Here is a 26,324-nt window from a genome sequence, read left to right as displayed (position 1 = left end):
GGAATTTGACTGTGCGGCTGACCCGGGCTACCTGGCATGGCTGTAAAGCAGGTGAGAGCTTTCCGGAAGGCAGTGACGAGAACCCGAGACAGAAAAGAGCGTTGCTGGTCGACATACAGCAGTGCACCTGCAGCAGAGCATGTACGTGCGCGTTCAGGCTAAACAAGTGTAGAAGAGAAGAAAACCACCTATGATTAGTCACTTAAAATGCCACACACCCAACCTTGAGAGCCTAGTACATACAGTAGTAGGGGGCTTGGAGATGGCAGGTGTGCTGAAGTCTGATTTTCTCACTTAGCTTTTCCAGCAGCGTTTTTCTCATCTCTAAGCTGGGGCTAACAACTGCCCCACATAGATTTGTGAATGGAACCTTGCATGTAAAGTGGGGTAGCCCCCAGGATCTAGGAAGTACTGGTGGTCAGTGTCGGTGGTCATGCATGCTGTACGGGTCCCCCAGGAGGACCATTGCTACAGATAACTCCCTCCGTTCAATGTCACTGAATGTAAAAGGTGGGAGTTTCGCTTCTGATGTGTCTGGTTTGCTGCAGGCCGCGTTGCACCCCGTGGTTCCTGAGCCCTGGGCTGAAGTACGCCCCGCTGCATCGCCTGTGCCGCTTTTGCTGTGCAACGAGAGCTCCTGCCCTGGGAAACTTCCTCGCGCCTGACGAGAACCACAGTCTGCAGCAAGACCTGTCTGAAGCGTGCGCAGCGACTTTGTGGGGTTTGTCGGCCCTTCTCTCAGGTGTCCTGTGTCTCATGGATCAGCCGACAAGCCCTGTCAGATGCCTCTCTCCTGTCTGGAGGAGCACTCTCCAAAAGGCTGCCTGCCACCTGGATCTCCTGGCGCAGAGTGAGGCCACATCTGCAGACCTTACCGCATAGAGTCCCCAGGCATTCGGCAAGAAGGGGAGTGGGCTGCATGTGAGTTCCCCCTGCGGAAGCCGACTCTGCTCCCTACTCTGCTTTTGGGGTGCCGGATGTTCAGACCTGCTGTGTCTATCGGGGGCCATGGCGGGGTGGTGGGAGTGGGGGCCGGTAGCAGCGCGGATGGATCCAGGGAAGGACTTAGTTGAATGCCAGCTGTCCACATACTTTTTGCAGGTCTTGAACAAGCTCCCTAGTTTCTGTGGGCTTCGATTTGATTGTAAGACTAGGACGCCGCCCGAGTCTGAAGATGTCGTTGTGTGCGGGAATGCCTGGCGCAGTCACAATGGGTTTTCCGTCAGCCTCCTTGCCCATCCCTGGGTCAATCAGAATCCATGCGTGCCACAAGTAAATTCCAGTCTGTCCGAAAAACCAGTTGACCCTGAGTTTTACGGTCAAGCATCGTGAGTGTCCTTGCCAGGAAATGCCACTAGATGTCTTGGGCCTTCTCCTCTATGTCCACAGCAATCCCCGGGACAGGCTGGTTCAGGACGTGGGAGGTGGGAGTCGGTGTTGTACTTAGGACAGGCTGAAGTCACAGGCTCATTTATTCTGTGAGGGGTGATCAGGATGACACATCAAGAGGAGTCCCGTGGCTGACCCTGGAGGTGGACGGTCGGGTCGGATTGGCCGCTCTCCAGCAGGTATTTCGAGTGATGCCTTCCCTAGGTCACGCAGCCCTGATCTGTAGCGCACAACTTCCCAGCTCCAGCCAATCTGGTCTTGCCGTCTCCTTCCAAGAAGGTAGGTGTGGCGCAGTTGCCTTTAAGCGTCTCCTTCTGGACACCGCAGGGCGACAGCAAGCAAGCACGGGCAGCGTTTTCCTTATCTTGACCAAAATACGCGGGGCCAACTTTGAACGATCCCATTCAGCATCACACGTGTGCATCGGCCACTCACCTGTCCATCTGCCACAGACAGGCTTGGACAGCACCATTGAGTGGCCTTTACGGCAAAGAGCCTAAAGGGCTCACAAGAAAACTGGAACCAGCGCAATGGTAACAGCAATGGTAACAGCAATACCTGTCATTGATCAAGGGCTGTTCTGGGCCGGACGCGGTGTTAAGTGACCCAGTTCGGTTAGCACTCTTAGAATTAACGCTCTTTTGCCTATCAGGAAATCGAGGATGGAGGGCATTAACGCCAGGGAGCAGGGAGTAAGGGGACACACAGAGGGGCTGAGGGGCTGTGTGCTCTGAGCCCACGGATCCGCCCCCAGGCCCCGGCTGCACGGGCACCAGAGTTGCTGCTCTGCAGGGGGGGAGCAGCCTTAGGGAAAAGATGGAGCCTGACGTGGGTAAAATTTGGATATTTTCAGAAGAGACCTTCAGCCTGGAATGAGGGTGTAAGTGACTGAATTGGAGTGATGAGCCAGAAAGCCCGGCTGCAACAGCTCCCCTGTGAGGTGAGGGAGGAAGGTCTTGGGGGCGCCTGGCTGAGCAGAGGCCCTGGGTCGCCAGGAGCCACCGCGGGCTTGGAAAGGGGGAGAAACTCAGCGCCCTGCACTGCAAGGGCACCGAGACGTGGTTGTGGTTCTTCCTGACCGTGACAGGCACAAATGGTGCTGATAGTGGAATGCACGGAGTCTGCCTTCAGAGAACTCCTTGTGTCTTTTAAAACCTGGGCCTCTCATTTAAACTTGGTGGCCTCAGGTGAATGATCAGAAACAGTTTCTGATGAGGTTGCAGAGATTGTGCGTGGCCTCTGATTATGCACAGCCTCTGATTGTGTTGTCTGTGCAGCCTCTGATTTTGTGTGGTCTCTGATTGTGGCCTCTGGCCTCTGTGTGTGGTCTCTGATTGTGTGTGATCTCCGATTGTACTCAGTCTCTGATTGTGGCATCTGATTGTGCGCGGCCTCTGATTGTGCACGGCCTCTGTGGGTTGTGTGAGTTTCTCGGGAATAAGTAGATAAGCCTCGTGCTGGGGCAGGTGTGCCTTGTGTTGGGCATGTGGAGGAGGAAGAAGTTTAACCCACTCCCTCTTTGGGAATGGCAGGGCAGTAACAAAGGCGGTTGATTTATACATGGCCATCCTCGTGAGGTGAGGACCTGAAAGGTTTACTGCTTTCCTGGAAAGCTGCTCTGGGCGTCACCATCACTGGTCATGGACAGCAGCTCAGAAGCCCGCTTAAGGTGCAGGGAGGGACTGGAGCTGGTCCTGTCTGTGCCCAGGCTGCTGGTCACACCGACGGCCAGGCGATGGCTGCCTTTGCACGAAGCTGGGGTCAGAGTTAATTTGGGCAGTGTCGGCTTTGATTTAGATCAAGACTGGTCCGTCTTCCTAAAATACTAGCCATGAACGCTTTCATAGATTGTAGTTCTTTGGGAGGTTTCTATGTGGTTTTTAGACGTTTAAAGCACAGGGCACATGGCCAGTGTTGAATGACATTTTGTTCAGTGTAACTGACAGGACACTGGACCTGAGTCCCAGGCCTGCCACGGGGTTCAGGGAGCTTCAGAGAGGGGGATGTTTATGCTCAAGTTTTCGCAGATGGAATGGGACATGGGCAGAGGGCTGGAATGCTCTAACTTTCAATCTTCAGTCATCGGTATCACCTGTGCACACGCATATCATTTTCAAAGATGGATGAGCTTTTGGGAAATATCTAAAGACTTTTCAAGTTTTGAAGGAAGCCGGGATGACCCTGGAAATGTCAAGTGTCTTGGCTGGTGACCAGGTCTGTCACCACGCACATGGACCCTAACCTCGCACACCTCTGTTCCCGCACAGTGGGTGACCAGGTTTGGAACCTCGAAAACTTCTGATTGGGCACTGCTGGTGACTAGGTCTGTAACCTTGCCTGGCTCTGATTGGACACAGCAGGTGACAAGGTCCCTAACCTCGCACACCTCTGATCATGCACAGCAGATGACCAGGTCTATAACCTCACACTTCTGTGCACAGCAGGTGAACAGGTCCCTAACCTCAAAAGCTTCTGATTGGGTGTAGCTGGTGACCAGGTCTGTAACGTCGCATGGCTCTGATTGTGTAGAGCTGGTGACAAGGTCGCTAATCACACACACCTCTATTCGTACACAGTGGGTGGCCAGGTCCATCACCTCACACCTCTGATTGTGCATAGCGGGTGACCAGGTCTGGAACCTTACACACCTCTGATCGTGCACAGCGGGTGACCAGGTCCATGACTTCACACCTCCGATCATGCACAGTTGGCGGGTACAGGACCCACTTCAGTGAGGGGCTGACTTCCCAGGTGTGAAGGGGGAATGTTGTGTGGCTCACTAAACCCCTCCATGCTTTGGGGGCTCCAGGCTGTGGCCGGCAAGTAGGATGTTGTCCCAGGAGGCTGCTGTGTGTGGGGGCGGGAGGAGGCAGCTGCAGGGTGGTGAGGGCGTGTGTATTACTGGGAGTGGTCTGATCCATGCCTTCTGCACGTGAGTTCTGGCGATTCTCTTCTGGTAGGTTGGTGGATCATTCAGCACCCCCATCATATTTGAGATGAACTGTGCTCTGTGAGTGGCCCTGCCCTGGGTCATGACCACACGCTGGACTTGAGCTGTGGGAGCCACATGGACAGTTGGAGGCCTCAGACCCCAGGGCTACACACACCGAGATTTCCCGGCTGCGTCTCCCCAGCACTCGTGCTGATCTCTCTTGCTGCTGCTGTCCCAACCCCTGACATGGCACAGCTTCCCTCTCAGAAGATGTCATGGAGCTTGTCTGCTGTTCGTAAATCTTACGCACATTTGGAGGCGTTAGCTTCATGCAGAAGTGCTGCAAGCAGGAGATAATGGAGTCTCGGTTCCAACTGGTGGTCTCCAGGAGTCTCTCTCCACCTGCAACCTAGCAAGTGAAGGTTACCTGAATGTGTTGTCCGAAGGTAACAAGCATGGGAAACATGTCAATGCCATGCAGTGCGAGGTGGTTCTGGGAATACCAGTACACTCTCGTGCTGCCAAATGTCATGTCGTGTGGATGTCACAGGATCCTTTTCTTTGTCACTTGTGTTGCTAATCTCCTGGATTTCTCAAATCTCTGGATTTCTCAGGTTCTTTACTTCTCCAGGAAAAAAACCTGCCCCATTGTCCTGTTACCTCTGAAAGGGGGATTTTACAGCAGGAGGTGATGCAGCAGCTGTCAGTATAGGCACATGCTGCAGGATCCTACTAGTCTCAGGTGCACCCAGAGGGAATATAGCTGGGCAGGTGGTCCCCATCTCCTGTGTCGTCAGGGCCACCCACAGGAAGCACAGCAGGGCAGATGGCTCCATCTCCACTGGTGCCAGGTGCACACAGGAATCACAGTTGGGCAGGTTGTTTATTGCCAGGAAGTACAGCTGGGGTTCAGCCCAGAGCCTCAGGCAGGGGGTTAATAGATTGGAAAGGTTGAGAACCTTGGCTTGATCACTGAGACACAAATTGTGGCAGTAGAAGGTGGACGTTCCCCCCACCGTTCCTCAAAAGTTTTGCTTTCTCCTGTTTCCCTGAACAGCGTCTTTTTAACTCCTAAGATAGCTCCTGCATATATATCTGTATATCATTGTAGAGGGACTAGAGACACTGCTGGAAAGTTAGTAACTCTGTATTGATGAGGTGCCAGTTATCAGTCTGTTGCCTTAAAACATCAGCGGTTGAAATTGCTCCTCCGAACATGACTGGACGTGTTGCCGTTCTCTGTACAGTTTTCTTTTGGGGAGGTGTGCACGGTTCCGGGAAGGGTGCTGGGCTGCAGTAATGTGGGTGTGGACACAGGTCCCAGGAGAACAGTATCCCTCGGAGGGCAGGGTGGGAATCCCGGGGGTTCACGGCAGTTTTGCTAAATGAATGAATGAATGAATGAACCTAGCACTGAGAGTCACATGAGCTCATACAGAAAAGGCTTTGAGTGTTGAGAAATGGAGATTGAAGAGCTCACCTGTTCTCTTCGAGTCCAATTTGGGGTCAGTGCCGCTTGGAGCTGAGGGTTTGACATGCAATAAAAGCTGTGATGTAGCCATAAAGTGTGATGTTCTAGTGATTTGGTTTATGCAGCTGTTGCCTTCTGTTGAGGCTGAAAAGAACCAGATTAGTGGTCACTTGTTACTCAGGCCTTGTGCTTTCTTAGGAAAAAGGAAGGGGCACTAAATTTTTAGTGATAAAGTGACACAACATGGGAACACAGGAAGCGTCTCATCTTTTTACTTGTGACTTGGTCACGGAGCCCGTGGGTACTTCTCAACATGGTCACCCTGCAGCTTCTGAGTCCCGTCCTCACTCTCCCAGGCTAATGTGGCCATGCCAGGGATCCTACTCACAGGTCTGTTGGCAACATTGCATGCTGGCTTTGTCCCCCAGGACTTGCAGGTGGTTCGTGCCTGGAATAGTTCCGTGGTAGCCAGGGTATCAGCGGGTGGCCGGCCTCAGCTTCCAGCATGGCCTTTATTCTCCATGGGGCGTTGGAACTGATTTTTGCGCAATCGTGATTTGACAGTGATTGATATGCTGTGGGTCTCCGGCCCAAGGAGATGGGGATAAATATTCTTTGCTGCTCTTTCATGCTCTGGGTGGCAGGGAGTTGGATTGAAGACTGCAAGTGACACCTGCACGTGTCGTGAGATGAAGAGAGAGTATTTCCATGAAATCCTCTGTTTACAGAATTAGATCAGTTGTATTTCTAACCCAGAAGTTGAAAGCAGTTGATTTTAAGTGTGACGAGGAAGCTGGAATTTAATTTCTGAGTACAATAATTACTGTGGAAATGAGTCTTTGGACTTGGAATTGAAATGAACGGTTGTAAATTTAGGGTAAGTCACAGTAACGTGTTTAGACAAAACATCTGATGTAGGTGGCAGAGTTTTTCAGGTATGTATAGAAACGTGATGAAAACGGTAGGGGATAAAGGAGGATTGTCCTGTCCTGAAAGATTTAAAAAGTGGATTATAAATGCGGACCTCGGTGTTCGTATAGAGGCCATCAAACTTAACTCGGTAGTTCGCACAGCAGAATGGTAAAAGCCGAAGGAATGTTTTTGGATGTTCTTCAAATGACTCCTTCCTCTCAGTGTGGAAGCTGTGGTTAGTGTCCACCGGTTCTGGGTCTGCCAGCGATGTCTCCTGGGTGGTCAGGTGGCGCTCTCAGAGAAAGACGCAAGGAACGCCTCCATGGTTTTCTGCCAACTATAAGATAATCTTTGTAGCCCTTGGTTCCATTTGTTTCTCCCTTGCAGTTTTATTTTGTTTTTTAAATTTATGTATAGTAGCACTGCCACTCTTTTGTGGGCAGTTCTGTTAGTTTCCTAGTGCTTACGTCCATCCACTTCGTTGAAGTGTCTGTCTGACCTTTGCCAATTTTTTTTTAATTGGAATGTTTATTGTCCTCTGTTTCTTTCCCTTTCATGTAACTTTTAGCTTGTCTTATCTACAGAAAGTCCTGGCGGGATTTATGTTGGAATTGTAAGTCTGCAGGTCAGTGTCCTGCTGGGATTTATGCAGGAATTATGTTAAGTCTATTGGTCAATGTGGAGAGAATTGGCGTCTTGACCCTGTTGCCGATTCTGCTTGGACTTGTGGCTCAGCTGATGTAGCTCTTTTCTTTCTTCAGCGTTTTGTAATTTTCTTCATACACATCCTCTGTGTGCTTTGTTAGATTTATACCTACGTGATTTTTATATAGCTACTGTGAGTGTGTGGTTTTTAAAATTTAGGTCCCAAATACTGATTTGCCCCTATGTAGAGTAAGATTTGATTGTGTGCTGTGACTTGGCTAAACTCAGTTATTGGATCTAGGACTGACTGTTGTAGATTCCTTGGGAATTTTTATATGTAGGCTTTTGGTGTGACTAGAGTTTTCTCCTTTCTGTTTTCAGTTTCTTTTATTTGTGCTCATTGTGATATGTTTTTACTGGCTTTGAGTTGAAGATGGCAGCTTAGATTATGGACCTGAGACCTTACTTTTTTCAAATATGAGCCTTTCGTGCCATAAGCTTAGTTCCCATCATGATTTTGGCTGCAATTCATAAATTTTAATTTTTGTTTCAGTTCAGTTGACAATTCTTTTCCTTTGAACACTCATTGTGGTTTTATTTAGTTCACTCAAATCTCATTTTAGCAAAAGATAAAAATTCATGCAGGTTTAGTTCCTGCGTGTGCCTCATAATATCTTCACATTCTATGCCTTGACCAGTAAATAATTGAGCTTATCAGGGAGATGGTTGCATGGTATATTGGTGTTGTAAAAATTATGTGGGAATTTGAATGTTTCTGAGACAGGCTCTCTATCGCCCAGGCTGGAGTATAGTGGTAGAATCAGAGCTCAGTGCAACCTCGAACTCCCAGGCTCAAACAATCCTCCCACCTCAGCCTCCTGAGTCGCTGAGACTACAGGTGCATGCTGTCACACCCAGTTAATTAATTTTGTTTTTTGTAGAAATGGAGTTTCACTCTGTTCCCCAGGCTGGTCTTAAACTCCTGGCCTCAAGTGGTCCTCCCACCTCCACCTCCCAAAGTGCTGGGATTACAGGCGTGAGCCAGCGTACCTGGCTGGGAATTGAAGTGCCACAAGGGTACAGAGGTTTTATGTTTTGTGTTCTGATATTGCCACATACCTGACAGTGCCTGGCCCGCAGTCGGTGCGTAACGCATATTGCTGAGTGAAAGGATACTGCGGTGCCTATGTATTGAATTAAATTTAATTTCACTCACTCGTGTTTCTCTTTGTCAGTCCTTTTGCCTCTCTGGACTGCTTTGTTCTACAAGTTACCTTGTAATAGGATCACGTTCTTCAAGTAGTTTTGCACTTTGATTATTGACCTTTTTTTTTTCGTTTTAAATGAAAGAAGTCCCCCTCCCCCCATTCTCTCTAAGATATTCTCATCTTCCCTCGGTCATTGGGATGTATGGTACCAACACATGTCTCTTCATAAACATGTTATAATAAAAATCCTTGAATACGCACGTGCTTACATAGACAGGCGTTTCTTTTATTAAGAGTTGGTGTTGCAAAGCAGAGATCTTGACAAGTTCTACTTCTTGTAATGTATCAGTGAGTATAGGATTGCATACATTCTACTTTATTTGCCTTCTAAATAAAGAATATTCTTAATCATTGCCACTTAATAAACGTTGGGCAAGATCTTTTAGAAAAGACGTTTCCACAAATCAAAGTTTGTACTATCAGCATTGTTATTTAAATAGCTAGTGAAACCATCAAAATCTTATCACATTTACATGTTGCACTAGGAATCATCTCTGCTTTCCTCCCTGCAACTCGGTATTTTTGACGCGATCTGAGTTAGTGCACAGGAAGCCTCAGTGTTTCCTGGAGGGATGCCCGCAGCTCACTGGCCTCAGAGAAAGTCGTAAGGTGTGCACGAACTTCTCTGGAATAACTTAAGCTTATTACATACATCTTCTGGTAGGTCGTTTGCCCCCTCCACTCTCCAAAAGAAAACCTCAGACGTCTTAAATTAACCGCAAGTCTTTTCGGGACTGAGCCATTATTTCAGAAAGCAAGATTGTCAGAGAAAAAATATAGCTTTAAGGATGATAGAAAGATCTTAGCATCTTCTGAAGCCTGAAACCTGTGGCAGGAGACAGCGCAATCATTCCTGTCCTGAAGGTACCTGGCCTGTCCCGTTTTGTTTTCCTTTGCTTACCCAGATGTGGTGATTTAAGAAAATCACTGGAGTCATTGAATTAAGCATCCCTTTATTTGTAGCTTTTAAAAGATTTTAAGTTAAAATATAACTTTGTAAATCTTTTATGCAGCACACATTTGGCGATGTTATGTCCGTGTTCTGTGTGCGCTTTCTCTGTTTTGTGTAGGATTTCTGTTTTATGTACTCTGCGTTGCATGGCACACAGTAGGTATTAAATATTTGGGGGATGAATGAATGAACTGGGAAACAAAGTTCAGGATAATTTCTACGGCATTTGGAGATTCTCACGTACAGCCTAGGCACATACAGTGTTAGCAAACAAGGCCCAAGTGAAAGCTACAGTATTTATGTGATTAATTGCTAAGCAGCAGTCACTTTCTCTTCATGCATCCTGGATTTGTGGGGTCACAGGACCTGCTGAAGTAGTACCGTATAATGTCTGATGGAGCAGCCAAGGGCTGGTGGCCACAGGTCTCAGGATGAGAACACAGAAGCAGCCATGGGCCCTGCTCCTGAGACAGGCAGGGGCTGGCTGTGAGCCCACCTTTGCCCCAGATGTTCATGAGCAGGGAGGTGGTTGTCAGGGAAGCAGGTGCATGTTGCCTGCAGGGGACCCCGGCATGTACAGATGGAGGGAGTGCCTTTCTGAACCCACATCTCTTGTTAAGGCTAGCAGGAGTCTGCACTTGCTTGAAGGGTCCCTAGTTTTATTCCCTGAGTTTGAGCTTGCTCTCAATGGCCCTGTCCGCCTTCGAAATCCACCTGAGTGAGAGCTGGAAGGCTTAGGGTTGGGGCTACTTCCCCGGTCCCAGTGTGGCAGGGCCAGGTTACTGGAGATAAGTCCTAGTCAGTACCTCGACTACTAACAGGTTCGAAGGGCTTAGTATATCCATGCTCGCTCTATGATAAAGTCAGCAATTTGGCAGATGATAACTGGACATTTAAGAGTTTCTTTAAAAGGTGTCAGTAAAGCCCATGATATGGTTTGGCTCTGTGTCCCCACCACAATCTCACCTCGAATTGTAATTTCCATAACCCCACATGCCAAGGGCAAACCCTTGGGAGGTGATTGAATCCTGGGAGCGGATTCCCCTTTGCCATCCTCGTGATTGTGAGGAGTTCTCACGAGATCTGGTTTTTCGTTAAGTGTAGGACTCCTCCCCCTTGCACGCTTCCCTCTCTCCTGCCACTGTGTAAGACGTGCCTTTGCTTCACCTTCACCTTCTGCCATGATCATAAGTTTCCTGAGGTCTCCCCAGCCATGCGGAACTGTGACTGAAACCTCTGCCTTTATAAATTACAGAGTCTTGGGCAGTTCTTTATATCAGCGTGAAAACACTGATGCAGCTCAGCAATCCACAGAGAGAGGAGGTGACAGTGTGAATGCTGCTGTCAGGCCTGCGATGCCAACATGCGCCACATGTGGTGAACCTCAGCCATGCGGCCATCGAGGGGTCATGCCTGCGATGCTGACAGGGAGTCAATCAGCATCGTGTGTGGTGAATCTCAGCCGTGTGGCCATCGAGGGGTTTAGCCGTGCTGTTCTCATTAAGCAGCCCATTTTCAAAGTCTGAAAAAGGGTAAAAAATATTAACAGGGCTGAAGTTTTCAGAGTCAGTGCCTCGCATGAAAACTGGTGGTTGAGAATTCCTCAAGGAAAGCAGAAGTTGTTCTCAGAAGTCAGCAGTGCTCTGCGGCACAGAGGGACATCGGTGAGAAATGCCAGCATTGCAGATAAGTAACATTCACAGCCATCAAAAAGCGTGTTTTATCTGTAATTAGCTGGCAGGACTCAACAAACGCACGTTGCCTCCTTAATTTGCCCACACTGCAGATGCTTTTTTCAGGCCAGGAGTGTTACTGGGGAGCGGTGAGCGGGGTCCTGGCTCTTCCCAAGGTGCCCTGGAGGTGAGAGGAGATTTTGTACTCAGGGATGGAGGTCGGGACACGCTTGAGCCCAGAGTCTTGGGGTGAGCTGACTTCTTCATTGAAAAATTGTATTTGCTGAGAAGGAAAGGGCAGAAACTTCCTTTCAGACAAATGAAAGGGAAGTCAGTCATCCCTTGACAGAGGTGCATCTCTGACGCGCCCTCCGAGAGAGACCCTCGGGCAGCAGGGAGAAAGAAGAAAGCGTGACTCTCCACTGTTCTACACGTCCTGGTGTGGGGTCTCTGGGCCGGGATCCCCGAGGAGAGGCAAGCGTCTCTACTGCTTCTGTGGCACGAACTGCTGACTGTGAGTGAGATCGGTTCTCTCAGGTGTGGAGATTCGAGGGGCTCTGAGGACTTCATTTAGCTGAGGCATCTCCTGTTAGAGCCGAGTCGTTCCCTGGGTACGGTGTGTGCCTGTCCTCTGCTGCCCCGCCCTTCATGGAGAGAGAACAGCAGTAGCAACACCCTCGCCACAGCCGGGGAAGCTGGCTGGATAGCAAGAGGTTGGAAAAAATTCAAGTACTGTGTTTATAACACTCATGACAGAGGCTGGATTTGGTGGCTCATGCCTGTAATCCCAGCACTTTGGGCAGCCCGGGAGGGAGGATCACTTGGGCCCAGGAGGTTGAGGCCAGCCTGGGAAACACAGCAAGACCCCATGTCTGCAAAAACTACATAGTCAGCCGGGTGCAGTAGTGCCTGCCTGTGTTCCCAGCTACCTAGAAGGCTGAGGTGGGAGGATCACTTGGCCCCGGGGAGGTCAAGGCTGCGGTGAGCCGTGATCACACCACTGCACTCCAGCACAGGTGACAGAGGCAGGCTTGTCTCAAGAAAAATTTGTTTTCAATCTCATGACAGATGTTTTCCCTGTCCCAACCTATTCCAAAATAGCTAATGTTTTTGGCGCTTGCGTTTCAACTCCAAACGTATGAATGTTGCTTCAAGAAATTCTTGCTCTGCGTCCCATCTTTATGGTGGAACCAGCCAGGTGCCGTAACGTTACCAGACGTTTCTCCACGTGGTCTCGTGTGCGTCAGAGGAGCCCTGGCCACTTGTTCAGCTTCTCTGCATCCAAGAGATTGCTGTGTGTGGCAGGACTGATCCTCACTACATATGGTTCGGATTCCTCGGGTGAGTGTCTGGAAGAAGACACCGTCTTGAGCTCATTGCCACGGCAAACACAGTTTGCAAGTGAAGGATGTCTGCTTCTCCGTGTCCAGAGCTGCCCCGTTGCTGATGAAGATTGTGAAGTTGGTCAAAAGAGAAGCAGCTGACACAGCAGAATGACCAGGAAGTACTGAGGGATGTGGGAGGGGAGAGCCTGTATTCGTTCCCCCGCCTGCTGAATGTTAAAAATTTCCGAGACGCAGAGTTGGCCTTCCATGTTCATGGATTCTATAGCCCTGGATTCAGCCAAACTGAAAGTGAAAATATTCAGAAGGAAAAGAATGGCCTAACCTGTTCTGAACATACGTAGAGTTTGCCATTTTCATTATTTTCTAAACAAGATAGTACAACACAGCACTCACGTTGTTTGCGTTATTACGAGTAATGTAGAGATTGTAAGTACACGGGAGAGCACACGTGGGTTCTACGCAAACGATGCGCCATTTTCTATCACGGACTTGAGCATCGCAGACTTTGGGATTCTGACCCTTGGAACCCGCTCCCACAGACACTGAGGGTGACTGTACTTTAACATGCTTTATTTATTTATTTTTCTGTAAGAGACTCACTGGAAGAAAAACAGAATTTTTTCCACACAGATCAATGTTCAAAATCTACAAATAGCTTTTGGGAGGAAGGAAAGGGTTTCAGGGTTTTTTTTCATCTCCGAGTTCAAGCTATTGATAACACATTCCCTCACCTTGTAGTTAATTTGTGTGTGTGGTGAGAATACGGAAGATCCATTCTCTTACCCAGTTTCAGGCAGATGATACATTGTTAACTGAATTTCAGGCAGATGATACGTTGTTACTAATTGTAGTTACCACGCTGTACATTCGGTCTCCAGAATTGACCAGCATTTCCCCATTTCCCCAATCCCAGTCCCTGCTAATCCCTATTCCACTCTTTCTACAAATGTTACTTTTTAAAGAAAAAGTTTGGCACATATAAGTGGATCATGCAGTATTTGTATTTCTGTGCCTGGTTTATTTCACTTAGCAAAATATCTTCCAGGTTGATCCATGTTTTTGCAAATGACAGAATTTCATTCTTTAAGGTGAATTGTACGCCTTGTGTCCATACACCACAATGTCTCTATCTGTTCATCCACTGACAGGTGTGTAGGTCAATTTCACATCTAAGTGACTGTCAATAGCGCTGTGGTGGACGTGAGCATACAGGCCTCTCTCCATTAATGGTTCAATATTCGTTTGGATATTTACCCAGACGTGGGATTGCTGGATCACAGAGTCCTGTTTCTAGTTTTGGAAGATGCTCCATACTATTTCACAGCTGTGCTGCTTTGCACTCCCACCAACGGCATGCAAGGGTTTCCTTTGCTCCACATCTGCCAACACTGCAGAATTTACATTCCTATATCCCTTGGGTTTCCTGGCGTGGGCACAGGTGGCCTGACCGCTCACTGCCACCTCTGAGTTTTGCTTTCTCACGCTGCAGACAGACTGGCTGAGGAGCCTCTTGGATTGCTTTGGCTCTTGGGAGTTTTGACTTAAAAAGGCAACTGAGCAGAAAGCCGTAGCTACTACGCAGCTGCTTAAATAATTCTGCAAAGACTTAAAGTCAGACTCTGGGTGAGGGAGTGTGTGCTTCTAAAACAGGAAGACAATGCTTGATGTGTTGTGGAAAGTCGAAGCTCTCTTGGCCCCCATTCACTGCACGCCTCTGGCTCTGGCATGAACACGCAGTGACCGTGAAGCTCTGATTACAGAGATGGGCTCCTCCTGGGGTTTAGGACTCTGGACTGCATGAGCTTTTGTGTTGACTGAGATTAGCCCACTTCTTTCTGCTGTCAAAGCGATTCCATCTTCAATGCCTTAGCAGTTTTGTTTCCTCAAAAGCACTTTCTGATGCCGAAGGGCATGTGGCTCATGGTACGTGGTTGTAACCACTCCCTGTGGCCTGGCATCCGAGATTGACCGTCCACTTCTCACCTGGGGGTGGTCCAGTGTGACTGTTCAGATCCTGGAAGTGATGTGGACGTTTGTTTCTTCTAGTTGTCATCCTCCCCCTTCAGCAGGGCTGTGACATTCTCTCTGCTGGGGCATCTGAAGCGTCTCCTGCAGTCAGGGGTGGGCTGGCGCCACTGGGCCAGGTGGTTATGCATTATGGCTTTGTTGCCACCAGTCTGGCCCTTTGGCAGGCGTCTGGGACTTGCTGAGACTGTCATCTGTGAAACGAGGATGATAGTGCTTGTGGAATGCTTAAATGACATGGTTGTCTATAAAGTTTGCAGTAAGAGCCCGACTTTGTAGGTGGATGATCGTCCTCCATCCTTTCCCCTGTCCCCCTGTCCTCATGCTCATGTTCCCTCCCAATCCGAAGAAAAATCTCCAAGGGGATCTCTCCCTCTGTCTGTCAGGGAGTAGGGGGTGGAGAGCGAGAGGCTTGCTCTCAAGCCATGAGGCCCACTGCGGCCATCTGAGAAGAGCCCACAGTAGGCGCCAGGCCATACCAGGTCCTCTTCTACATGTCAGTCTCAATGTCTAGCTGGGAATAACAGAAGCTGGGTTTCATTGTCCCTGCCTTGCCCCTTCTCCCTCCCCACAACACCAAAAAATGTAAATACAGCATCCAGTAAAACCAACTTACTGCTGGGGCCTGAGATCTGCAACATTGAGAATGTCATGGGAAAGGGAAGTAGCTGTGTTTAATATGACATAGTCTTCTCAGAGCTGTCTTTTCACAGGGTGGGACTTCTTTCCTTTTTGTGTGAAGGAGGGATTTCTAGCTCCCAGGACATACTGGAGAAATTATGCTTGCCCAAAGAGATTTTAGCAAGTTATGACAGCAGTTTTGTGTGAAATGGGTGTGTTTAAATCCCAGGCGGCTGCAGGACGTGTGTGCTCCATGGTCCTGCCGCTCTAGGAATCCGTGTCGTCCGCACCGGAGCAAGGTGGGAAGGAATCCACGTCATCCGCGCCGGAGGATGAGGTGGGATGTGTCAACAGTCTAATCCTTTCGGGCTTTTTAGGTTTGGAAATTGGCAACAAATCCGTTGCTTCAAGGTATTTATAAAAGCAGCCATCACTGCGTGTGGCCGTGTGCCCAGGACCTAGTAGTTTGCTTTGTATATTTCATCTTATGTGATTCTCACAGCAGCTCTCCAGTATTGCTCCCATTTTACGGATGATGCAAGGGAGGCTTCGAGCAATTTGAGAACTTACTCAGTGTGAGTAAGTGGCAGAGCTGGGATTCTGATGCCAAAGCCTGGACTCTTAATCCAGTTATTCTTCTGTTTCCCTGGAACGCAGGAACGTGGGGTGTTGCCAGTCCCTCGAAGCCTCCTGTCAGCGAGACGGAATCGCAGCTTGCTGAATTAAACGGAAAGAAAAACGAATGTTTCATTTTCATTATTTTAGGAAGGGGTGCTTGCAGAAGATGGAGACATACGGAATGGCTACGTAATGTGTGTACTGTGATGTTGAACTTTTAATAAACTCTTGCCAGAGAAGGTATTTTTTATTTCTCCAACATCATGTGACATACTACGTAGTTTATTGCCATTTTTAGTACTTTAAGAAATGTCGTTAAATAAATGTATTTTAGTTAACCAATTTACCTAACGCTATAAATGTAAGAAGTACCAACAAATTATTTACTCACAATAGTGATCTATTCAATGCTGCATGAAGCTGATCCTGAATAATCCCTTCTCTTAATAGATGGATGCTTTTGGGTTCTTAAAGGCCTAAAGGGAATGAACCATAAACAGCCTCAGCAGAGAGAAAAGATGAGAAAGATCTGCCTCTTTTGGGGTCACCAAATGCACCTCTATCAACTTATTGCCTCTCAGCTCCACATTCACCCTTTATTACCTTCTTCAGAAAACATGGATCTGACCCCTGCAAATTCTGTTCAGTTGTGTTGAAGTTTGGCAGAGGCATATCGGGACAGTGGTTTCACTTCTTAGTCCCAGGGCCGTGCACACGGGGTCTAGCAGGTCCTGCTCCTGCTGGAGTTTCTGGCCCCTGTGTTGCATGGCAGCAGCAGCTCACCCCCAGCCCCGACAGCTTTGTAGGAGCTTCTCCAGCAAGAGCCCTCCCTGCCTGAGAGGGCTGCAGGCCACTGGTCTCCATGGAGCCCCTGTGCTGTGTCTGCCCCAACAGCCCCGAGTCCAGCAGTACCCATTTCATTCCCTCATCCCCTTCTCACTCAGTATTTATGCACCTGCTTTTTGTCTCTGTTGTGATAACACATTAATCCGGCTTTAGGATCCCAAGCTAAAATCATGATTTTTTTTTTTTTTTTTTTTTTGAGGTGGAGTCTGGCTCTGTCGCCTAGGCTGGAGTGCAGTGGCCTGATCTCGGCTCACTGCAAGCTCTGCCTCCTGGGTTCACGCCATTCTCCTGCCTCAGCCTCCCAACTAGCTGAGACTACAGGCACCCACCACCACGCCTGACTAATTTTTTGCATTTTTAGTAGAGACCGGGTTTCACTATGTTAGCCAGGTTGGTCTCGATCTCCTGACCTTGTGATCCACCTCCCTCATCCTCCCAAAGTGCTGGGATTACAGGCTTGAGCCACCGCACCAGGGCTAAAATCATTTTCTCTTTACATGAAATTGCAAGCCTTTACTTCTCAGCCTCTCCGTAGGTAGAAACATCCTTGACCATTTTTGATGCTTATCCTCAAAGATACTTAGAAATACTAGAAAGTCACTGCTCTCTGTCTTAACTGCTGAGCTTCCAGATGATTTTCTCCTATCTTTTTAAGCATTTGCATTTCAGGCATTTGTTGGAGTCCGTGACACTCTGTGTGTCCAGCATGACCAGCGAATCTTGTCACTCTCGTGCCGTCCGCGCACACGTCTGTTGACTCCTCTGCAATCCTGCTTGGTACCTTTACCCAGGATGTTTCCGTTTCTCATGGTTTCCAGTCCATGACCTCTCATCTAATGTCTCGTAGACGTGGCTGGGTAAAACTGTATTTAGGGCATTTGTAATTAAGGCTTTGGAGGGCACTTGGTCAGATGTTTTCATGGATTTCTGATGCTGCACGGGTGCTGGATTTCATCTATCGGCTCATTTTGTGAAAAGGATGTTGTGTTTTCAAGGGAATATTTGTTTTGTAGCAACCTGTTTACCCATGTTATATTTTCCTAAAAGTTCTTCATCTTCTGAGCGCTTCTCAGAATGATCTGGATTTTATGCAGAGCTTTGTAAACGTCTTTGTTCTCAGCTCATACCCTTTCCAGCACTGTGTGTTCATCCAACACTGCCCCCTTCCTCGCACCCAGGCCTCAGACTGGCCAGGACTCCCTGTGACCCGCTGGCATTGGCTCTCCTGGGAGATGGGTCCATCCTGCTCCCTGTGTCCGGTGTTCAGATCTCTCCCCTCACGTGTGGGATTTGGGCCACTGGCCAGTGGACATGCCGCCTTTTAAGCTGGATGACATAAGAGAAGCCTCCCCAGTAGCTGCAAGGGGGTGTTTCCTCTGCAGCAGGGCACTAGCAAAGCATCTGGCTGTGCTGAGGATGCAGGAGGAGCAGCGAGTGGAACCGGGGGGCCATCGTGGCATGCGTTGCCTCCTTGTCCCCTCTAGGTGTCACGTTGGGAAAAGTCTGTCCACAAAGTGCTGTCCACTTAATCGCTATTTTAGGTGTTCATGGTTGGATGCTGCTTTCTGCCTTGGATATTTTGAGTTGGATGGGAATTATTAAACACAGCAACAACTTAGCACATGGAGGTAGATTCTGACTCAAACGTTTCACTCAGTGTCGCAGGAAATGCTTTCAGCCATAATTACACTGCATGCTTCAGAAGCTGATCTTCACGCCTGGACAGGTTGTCCTTTCTCCACGTGTTCGCTGTGTTTTGATGATGGGGTTAGCATGCTCTAAGGGTCTGTGCTGAGAAGACTCCACCACACAATGTGGGGAGGCTATCCTGTTATTGTTCCTCGTCTTAACCTTGTTCAGTGTAGAGTCTGACAGAATCTTCAGGGGTGCTGTTTATAGATGTTTTGAAGTGTCACCGTGCCACCGATTTCAGGTTAAAATAGAATGTGGACATCTTTTCACAATAGTTTTTAATTACTCCGCTAGTTTGTGTTGCTGTCTTTTGCTGTACAGTCCACAGTCTGACGTCTTTGTGGTCCCCACGTTTCCCTCCTGCTCGTATTACCTGATCCTATGGGTCAGCTGTGAGGAAACCACTCTCCGTCCTCATCTGGAGTGGCTTCGAGCTGGGTGTGCTGGTCTCCTTGTGGGCTAAAGTGTTCTTCTGTTACTGTTTTCTCTGTTTTTTGACTGAATTTAGCAGACTTGTGTATGGTGCAAAGACTTTTAAAAATGTCTTTTGCCTTTATGAAAAAAACCACCTGCATTGCTTTAAAATGAACCTTTCCTGTGTCTCCATCCTTCCCCATAGATCGCTCTGTGTTAGAAACTCGGTGGTGTGTGTGCTTCATGGCCTCATTCCATCAAGCACTGTAACCTCTGATTGCAAAAGTGACTACATTCAAGGCAAAAAACTTTGCAAATGTTGAAAAGAATGAATAAAAACAATATATTGTTCTCTTGTCACCCTGAAATGGCTACTCCTAATATTTTGATGTAGTTCTTTCAATTCTTTTTAAGTAAAGTTACTTCTAACACAAGCACTTTAATTGTATTGATCAAATTATATTCAGGAAATAAGGAGAAAGTAAAAAGAATATCCAGTTTGGGGCAAAAAGGAAGACGACATAGAAAGAGGCTGTAAAACTCCCTGCAACTTGAAAAGCTGGGTTGTGGTGGCTGTGGTTTTGTTTTTACTGTGAGAGACCACAGGATTCTTCTTGGCACTGAAGGGCAATAAGATAATACCCTGTGTGTGTGCTGGTGGCCGTATAAACCGAGCCACATGTCCTCTTTCGAAGCAGAGAAAGCATGAGGTTTGAGGTAGTGGTTTGGTAACTTTTGGAAAGTCTGTTTGTAGGACTGCACTGCAGAGATTAGGTCAGTCTGAATTAGAATCGAATGATCTGTTCAGGCCTTGGGAGCTTTCTACACCGGGTGTACGCCTGTTCTGGATGTGGTGCAGAAGGAACAGGACTGGGAGGGTTTCTTGCTTCCCAGTCATAGAAATGCCTGCAATTATCACTGTTTGTTGTCTCTCAGGAAGCTATTTCGGGAAGGAAGTGTCCGTTCGAAGGCTGCTGGTTGGCCTGTCGTCACCCTGGGGGTCTTTGTGTGGGTCACGGGAACCGTGACTGCTCACGCGTGGAGCTCTCTCTCGCTGCTGCGCCGGTGGACAGCTGATCAGCAACAAAGTGTGTGTCCCAGTGGCCTTTGAGAAGAATTCTTTGCATTATTTTTATACAAGGTCCTTTTTCCTTTCAATGTCAACATCGTGTCTTCTAGCCAAGCGATATGTTCTTGCAGAAACAGGAAGTGTGGCCCAAGTGAGAAATGAGGGAATTCATCCATTACTGCTATCAGTTTTCCTATAGTTGAGCCATTGTAATTTATACATAAACATGTTAAATCTGTAGAAGTGAGTCACGGTGCCAGATCCCCACAAATGCCGAATGTCTATGTGGGACCTTATACCAGTATAAGCTGGAGGCTCCTGACAGATGTAGACAGGGACAGAAGTGCCTGTGGATGGGTGTGGGTGCACATGCGTGTACATGCGTGTTGTGTGTTCTGCTTGCCGGCAATGCCCAGGGGCACCGGGTGCCCGGTCTTAGCTTCCAAACACCGTTCTTCACTAGAAGGAGCCCTGGTCCAAGGGCTGGGGAAGCAGGTATCAGATCTGGAACCAGTTGAGCAACAAAACAAACCATTGTAACTGTGAATCATAACCTACCAAGCCAGACTCCATGAGTACATATGAACCATATATAAATGAATGCTGAAAGATGAAATAATTATTTTTCAGTGAATATGGAAGATCTAATGATTTAGAAGGAATGACAGGAAATCAGTGGATGATAAAACTAGTAGTGAAGAATTCATGGAAAACAGAATATGCACATAATGTCATGGTGCCTCCTCCCAAATCTTAATTTCAACATGAGAAGTAGCGTCTTTGCTTTGAAGGAACTTAAGCACCACCTTCACTGAGTTGCTGATGTTAACATTGTCACACAGGACAGACTTGCGGTGTCCCTGCTAAAATGCATACCCTTGAGTCTAGTCTGGAAGATACCAAAATAAAGGACAAGCTGTAAAATAACTGACCTGTATTCTTTCACGTTTCCAATTTCAAGAAACACAAAACCTGAGAAACTTGGATGCTGGACTGGTAAAAATCACATGACAAATCAATTCATGATCCTGGATTGGATCGTAAAAGAGGAAGACAAAGTAAGAAAATTATGGAGAGAGTTGACAGCATTTGAAAGTGAACTTTGTATATGACATTTAAATTTCCCGATCTTGAGGAAAATGAATGTGAGAGCATATCCTTGTGTTTAGGAAATACATTGTAACATTTAGGTATGGAGGGACATAGTATCTGAAATTTATTTTCATTTGACTTAGAAAATTCATGGGGGAGGGAGGAAAGCAGTGTGATGTAAGATAGGAACAGTTGGGCCTAAGTTGAGCCTGGTAAGTTATGTGGGAATTCACTACACTGGTCTTGCAGATTTTCTGTGTCTTTGAAATTACATTCAAAAAGTTTAAAACGGAGAATATGCAAAACAAAAAGCGATTTGTGCAAGTGAGTGGACTGTCACTTCATTGATCCCTTCAGTTTTCGGCCATGAGCCAAGTCAGTCACACAGTGGTTTATGACCTGGGAATTAGAAATAGTGGCCAGATGACCAGGCTCTTTATCTAGTTAGGGAGAGTAGTGTGTACAAAGGCTGACCAAGACCAAGCAGTGCGATGAGCTGCCTGTGGGTGTGATGTTGCGGGTCTGGGTCCTGTCTCAGGTGGCAGCTTGGGGGGTTTAAGCCAGAAAGCCACGTCCGATTCCCTTTCAGTGGGATCATTCTCACAGCTTCAGAGAAAACTGCCCCAACCCGTCTTCACTCACGCTGGCCATTTTTGGTGGTGATGGTGTTTTTATTCTGCTAACACCGTTCTCACTCACAGTTTAGGGCCTTTGAGCGGGCTTTTCCCTGTGTCTCAAAGATTCTCACCTTGACAGCCAGTATGGTTCATTCCTGTTGTTCTGATTTTGTGTTAAGAAGGTTCTTCCCTAGCTTCACAGTTTGGAGTTGCCACTGCATCTGTCTCTGCTTTAATTCCCTACCCCATCTATCACCTGTCTCCTCCATTAAGAAGTGGCCAGCGTGAGATGCCATGAGACTGTCTGCCTTATCACCGCTGCGACCCCAGCCCGTAGGGACTAACAGAGAAGGCATTCAGTGAATGTGTGGAATTAATGTAATGGGTTAATAGCCACAAAATGTGTTAATGGTTGTTTTAGTCCAATTCCATGCTGCTGATAAAGACATACCCGAAACTGGGAAGAAAACGATTTAGTTGGCCTTGCAGTTCCGCATGGCTGGGGAGGCCTCAGAATCATGGTAGGAGGTGAAAGGCACTTCTTACATGTCAGCAGCAAGAGAAAACGAGGTAGAAGCAAAAGCAGAAACCCCTGATAAACCATCAGATCTCATGAGACTTATTCACTATCACGAGAAGAGCACAGGAAAGACGGGCCCCAATGATTCAGTTACCTGTCCCTAAGTCCCTCCCACAACACATAGGGATTCTGGGATGTAGAATTCAAGTTGAGATTTGGGTGGGGACACAGCCAAACCATATCCATAGCCAACACAGTCCTGTCCCATGGCTGGTGTTGAGCTGAGCTGCGACCGTGGCTGTGTGAGTTGGGGTGCGAGGCGTGCACACGCCTCTCAGCGGTACAGTGAAAGGATTTGGAGGCTCAAACGTGTGACCTAAAAGAATCTCCAAAGATCAAGGACCATTCACCCTAAAAAGAAAAATCTCAGCGCAGTTTAGAGCCAGTGTTTGCTTTTGGATATGGATTCTACAGTCATAAAATGAATAAATAAAAGTCTGTAAATAAATTTTAATGTCTTTACTGGAATTGTAACCACTGATTTTCTTTCCTCACCCACCCATCTGTTGGTGAGTTTCAGAAGGTGGATGAACCGTACTGCGGGGACAGAGAGGAGGGTGCAGCTTGGCCTCTGGGACCTCAGCTGAGCACTGAGTGAGCTGTCTCCGTTTCAGACGTCCACACGGAAGTTGTCCAGGCGGCTCTGGCCAAACCCAAAGAGCAGAAGATGGCCGGTGCCTATGCCTTCCAAACGCAGGTCCCTGGTCGTGCAGACCTCCGTGGACGCCTATACCCCTCCAGGTAAGGGACACGCTCCCCGACGCTGCCTCCTGAACATGCTGGGTGCCTCAGAATTGACCACTAGCCCAGTAGTCGGGTTTTTGCCTTCAAAATCATGGTGCAGAAATGCAGATTTTGTGAACCAGAAGTCCGAAAACAGTGTATGAGTTAAACGTGGAAGGAAAAGTAACATTATGTATCTATATAAATACACATTTTTAACTTTTCATCAAGACTCATACATATGATACATACCAGTAAAATCTCACACAGTTTTATTCATTTAATTCTTTGTAGGGAAAAGGGAAGAGTTCGTAACCCTCTGGGTAGAATTGGACTTTTCTTCTGATTAGGCTGGTGCATGCGTGTTCTCAAATCTTCAGACAAGTGTGCTATATTGTTGGATTGTTTTAGAACAAGCGAATTGGACAGTTTAGGCAGTTACTCGAATCAGGTCATAAGCTTTGCCTGCAAGGTGCCAGCTACTAGTGTTTTAGTTCCTGCAGGCCATAAGGTCTCTCACAACCACTCAACTCTGCCCTCTGCCATGGGCGATAGCAAGTGTGTATGGCTGTGAACCAATAAAACTTTATTTACAAGAAAAACGGACCAGATTTGGTGCACAAACCTGCCAACCCCTGATCTAAATTACCGAAGGTAATAGCCAAGTTTTATTTCTGCTATATAATACTGCTTTTATTTAATCTTGAATTTTACATAACTACCCAAATTCTCTCTTTTCTCTGCCCAAATAATTGTAAACTACATTTCATGATGTTCACACCCAAGTAAAGCAGAAAGTTTAGTTATCCAGATACTTGTTAGAGACACGGATTGAACCTACACTATTTGGTGTTTAGTTTCTGTGATATTGATTCTGACATTATTCATGCCGTTGTTGCAAGCTTGTCTTTCAAAGGACCTGAATCACCTTACATCCCACGTTGAAGCTACGTGTTACTTTAAATGACACCGTGTTTTTCCTCCAATAAAAGAGAAACTTAAGGTACAATATGAATAGTTGAAAATGTACATTTTGGGGAATATTTTTACTTTTGAAGTTTAGCTTAGTCTTGGCAAGCAGTGAGACAGAAGGACGTGCTTCAGATTAGAGCTGAGGTCAAGCTTATGTCCACATTACTCCAAGCATCTCCTGAGTTTCACCTTTACGTACCTTTACAAATGAAGGCAGTGGAATTTATAGGACAGAACTTACAGTGCATCATTTTGGGTTTTCGTTGCTTTTTGTTTTGAGACAAGGTCTTGCTCTGTTACCAAGGTTGGAATTCAGCATCATGATGGCAGCTCTTGGCTCACTGCAGTTGGGACCACCTAGGCTCAAGCGGCCCTCCCATTTCAGCCTCAAGCAGCTGGGACCACAGGTGCTTGCCACCACACCCAGCTAAGTTTTAAGTTTTTGTAGAGACAGGGTGTTCCTATGTTGTTCTTGTTTTTCATTGACACATAAGGTGTTCTTCTTCTAAAGAACGCAGTGCCAGCAGGCAAGGGAGTGAATGCCGTGCTAGCAAGGTTGTTGGCAAGGGAGCCCTTTCTGCCAATGTGCTCCCTTGGGCTCCTCCATTTCCTTATTTTAATATTAAGCCACAGCACATAATTAAGGGCTGGGCACGATAGCTCATGCCTATAACTCCAGTAATTTGGGAAGCCAGGGCAGGTGTATAGCTTAAGCCCAAAGGTTCAAGGCCAGCCTGGACAACATGGCAAAATGTACAGAAATGCCTTTTGTACATCTTGTCTTCACCAAAAGTACAAAAAATCAGCTGAGCCTGGTGGTGTGCACCTGTAGTCCCAGCTACTTGGGAGGCTGAGGTGGGAGAATCACTTGAGCTCGGGAGGCAGAGGTTGCTGTCAGCTGAGATGGCACCACTGCACTCCAGCCGGGGCAACAGAACAAGACCCCAATCTCAATTAGAAAAAAAATAACGATAATACATAGAGACTCTTTAGAAATGATTAGGCCAGGCATGGTGGCTCATGCCTCTAACCTCAGCAGTTTGGGAAACCAAGGCAGGCAGATTGCTTGAGTCCTGGCATTTGAGACTAGCCTGGGCAACATTCCAAAGCCCATCCCTACAAAAAATACAGAAATCTGCCGGGCGTGGTGGTGTGTGCCTGTGGTCCCAGCTGCTCGGGAGGCTGGGGTGGGAGGATCACCTGGGCCGGGGGAGGTTGAGGCTGCAGTGAGCCATGATCATGTTACTGCATTCCAGCCTGGGCAACAGAGCTAGACCCTATCTCAAAAAATAATGTGCTTAATCCTGTTTCTTTGGTTTATGGTTATAATTTGTAAAAACTTATGGTAAAAAAATTGCATTTGTATGTGTTCTTTGTGTAACTAACAACATGGACGTAAAAGGATAACCCACTTGAAATATTTTAAACCAAATTTTTGGCACTAACCAGTATGTAAGGCAACAGGCATTTTTCTTGACCACTTTTTATAAAAGAAATGACTTTGAAGTGGAAGAAGCATTGCGGTTATTTGCTTACTTCTCGTATTGAATCCAACCACTGAGAAATGTTACTGGATCATGCATGATGAATAACTTCATTGTACAGATGTCTGCAAAATATAAAAGAATATTATTTGAAATGTTACTTTTGTGAAATATTTGGATTTATTTGACTAGCATTTTTATATAAACCATAAAGCATCCTTTGTAAATTTTCATCAGGAGTCCTCTTGATATCACATGGGGCAGTTTTGTAAAATTATAAATGTCAATATCATAAAAGTTTTTTACTCCCAGCCTATTGTGTGCTTAGCCATAGTTTGCATGTTTATTACCGCAGTTACTTGATCCAAATCTTAGCTGCATTTTCTTACCTAGTTTTCTTGGTTGCTGGTAACAGTGGTTAGATCTTACTCAGTTTCATTGCCCTTCAGAGAATGTTCTTGAAGTTTATCTTCTATGAAATGACTGGCTGCTGACCTCGATCATAGTTTCTGGAGAAACACTCATTAGGATTGTGGCAACAGTAATATTCTATGGCTGAAATTTTCCTTTAGTTTTCAAATATAAAGATATAAGAACAATTTGCCAAAACTTGTTCTAGCCATGATGAGGGAACAGGGACTGAAATCACACATCTGCCATAAACAACTGTAAAGCTGCACAAAACGAATGAGGTGGCTGTTTTTAGTCTGTGACCACAGCTGTGCCAGCCAGAACCTGAGGGCAAGGGCAGGAGAATGAATGAGACGCACCCACAGTACACTTGTCCTCTGGAGTACACCTGCAGATCGAGGCACCGAGAGCTCAGGTGTGGGCAGAGCACGGCCATCCTACCACGTCCAGAAGGCAGAGCTCGGAGAGAGCTCTGGTGTGAGCCGAGTATGGCCACTCTACCACCTCCAGGAGGCGGAGATGGGAGAGAGCTCAGGTGTGGGCAGACCATATCACCGTACCACGTCCGGGAG

The 26,324-nt window shown here is 47.2% G+C and overlaps 1 long non-coding RNA gene across 1 annotated transcript in view; it reads left to right on the top strand.

The window, feature by feature from the left end:
- The window catches only part of LOC139361154 (uncharacterized), a 98,272-nt gene extending 75,349 nt beyond the window's left edge, over positions 1-22,923 (top strand). The window contains exon 4 of the long non-coding RNA XR_011618692.1: positions 22,683-22,923. This is a non-coding gene — a long non-coding RNA (uncharacterized lncRNA). The remainder of the gene's footprint in view (positions 1-22,682) is intronic.
- Positions 22,924-26,324: the final 3,401 nt, after the last annotated feature.

Source organism: Macaca nemestrina, assembly GCF_043159975.1.
Source record: "Macaca nemestrina isolate mMacNem1 chromosome 11 unlocalized genomic scaffold, mMacNem.hap1 SUPER_11_unloc_3, whole genome shotgun sequence".
In the NCBI taxonomy this organism is placed as follows: domain Eukaryota; kingdom Metazoa; phylum Chordata; class Mammalia; order Primates; family Cercopithecidae; genus Macaca; species Macaca nemestrina.
The sequence above is the reverse complement of the archived record's forward strand: the minus strand, read 5'-3'. Positions and strand labels throughout refer to the sequence as shown.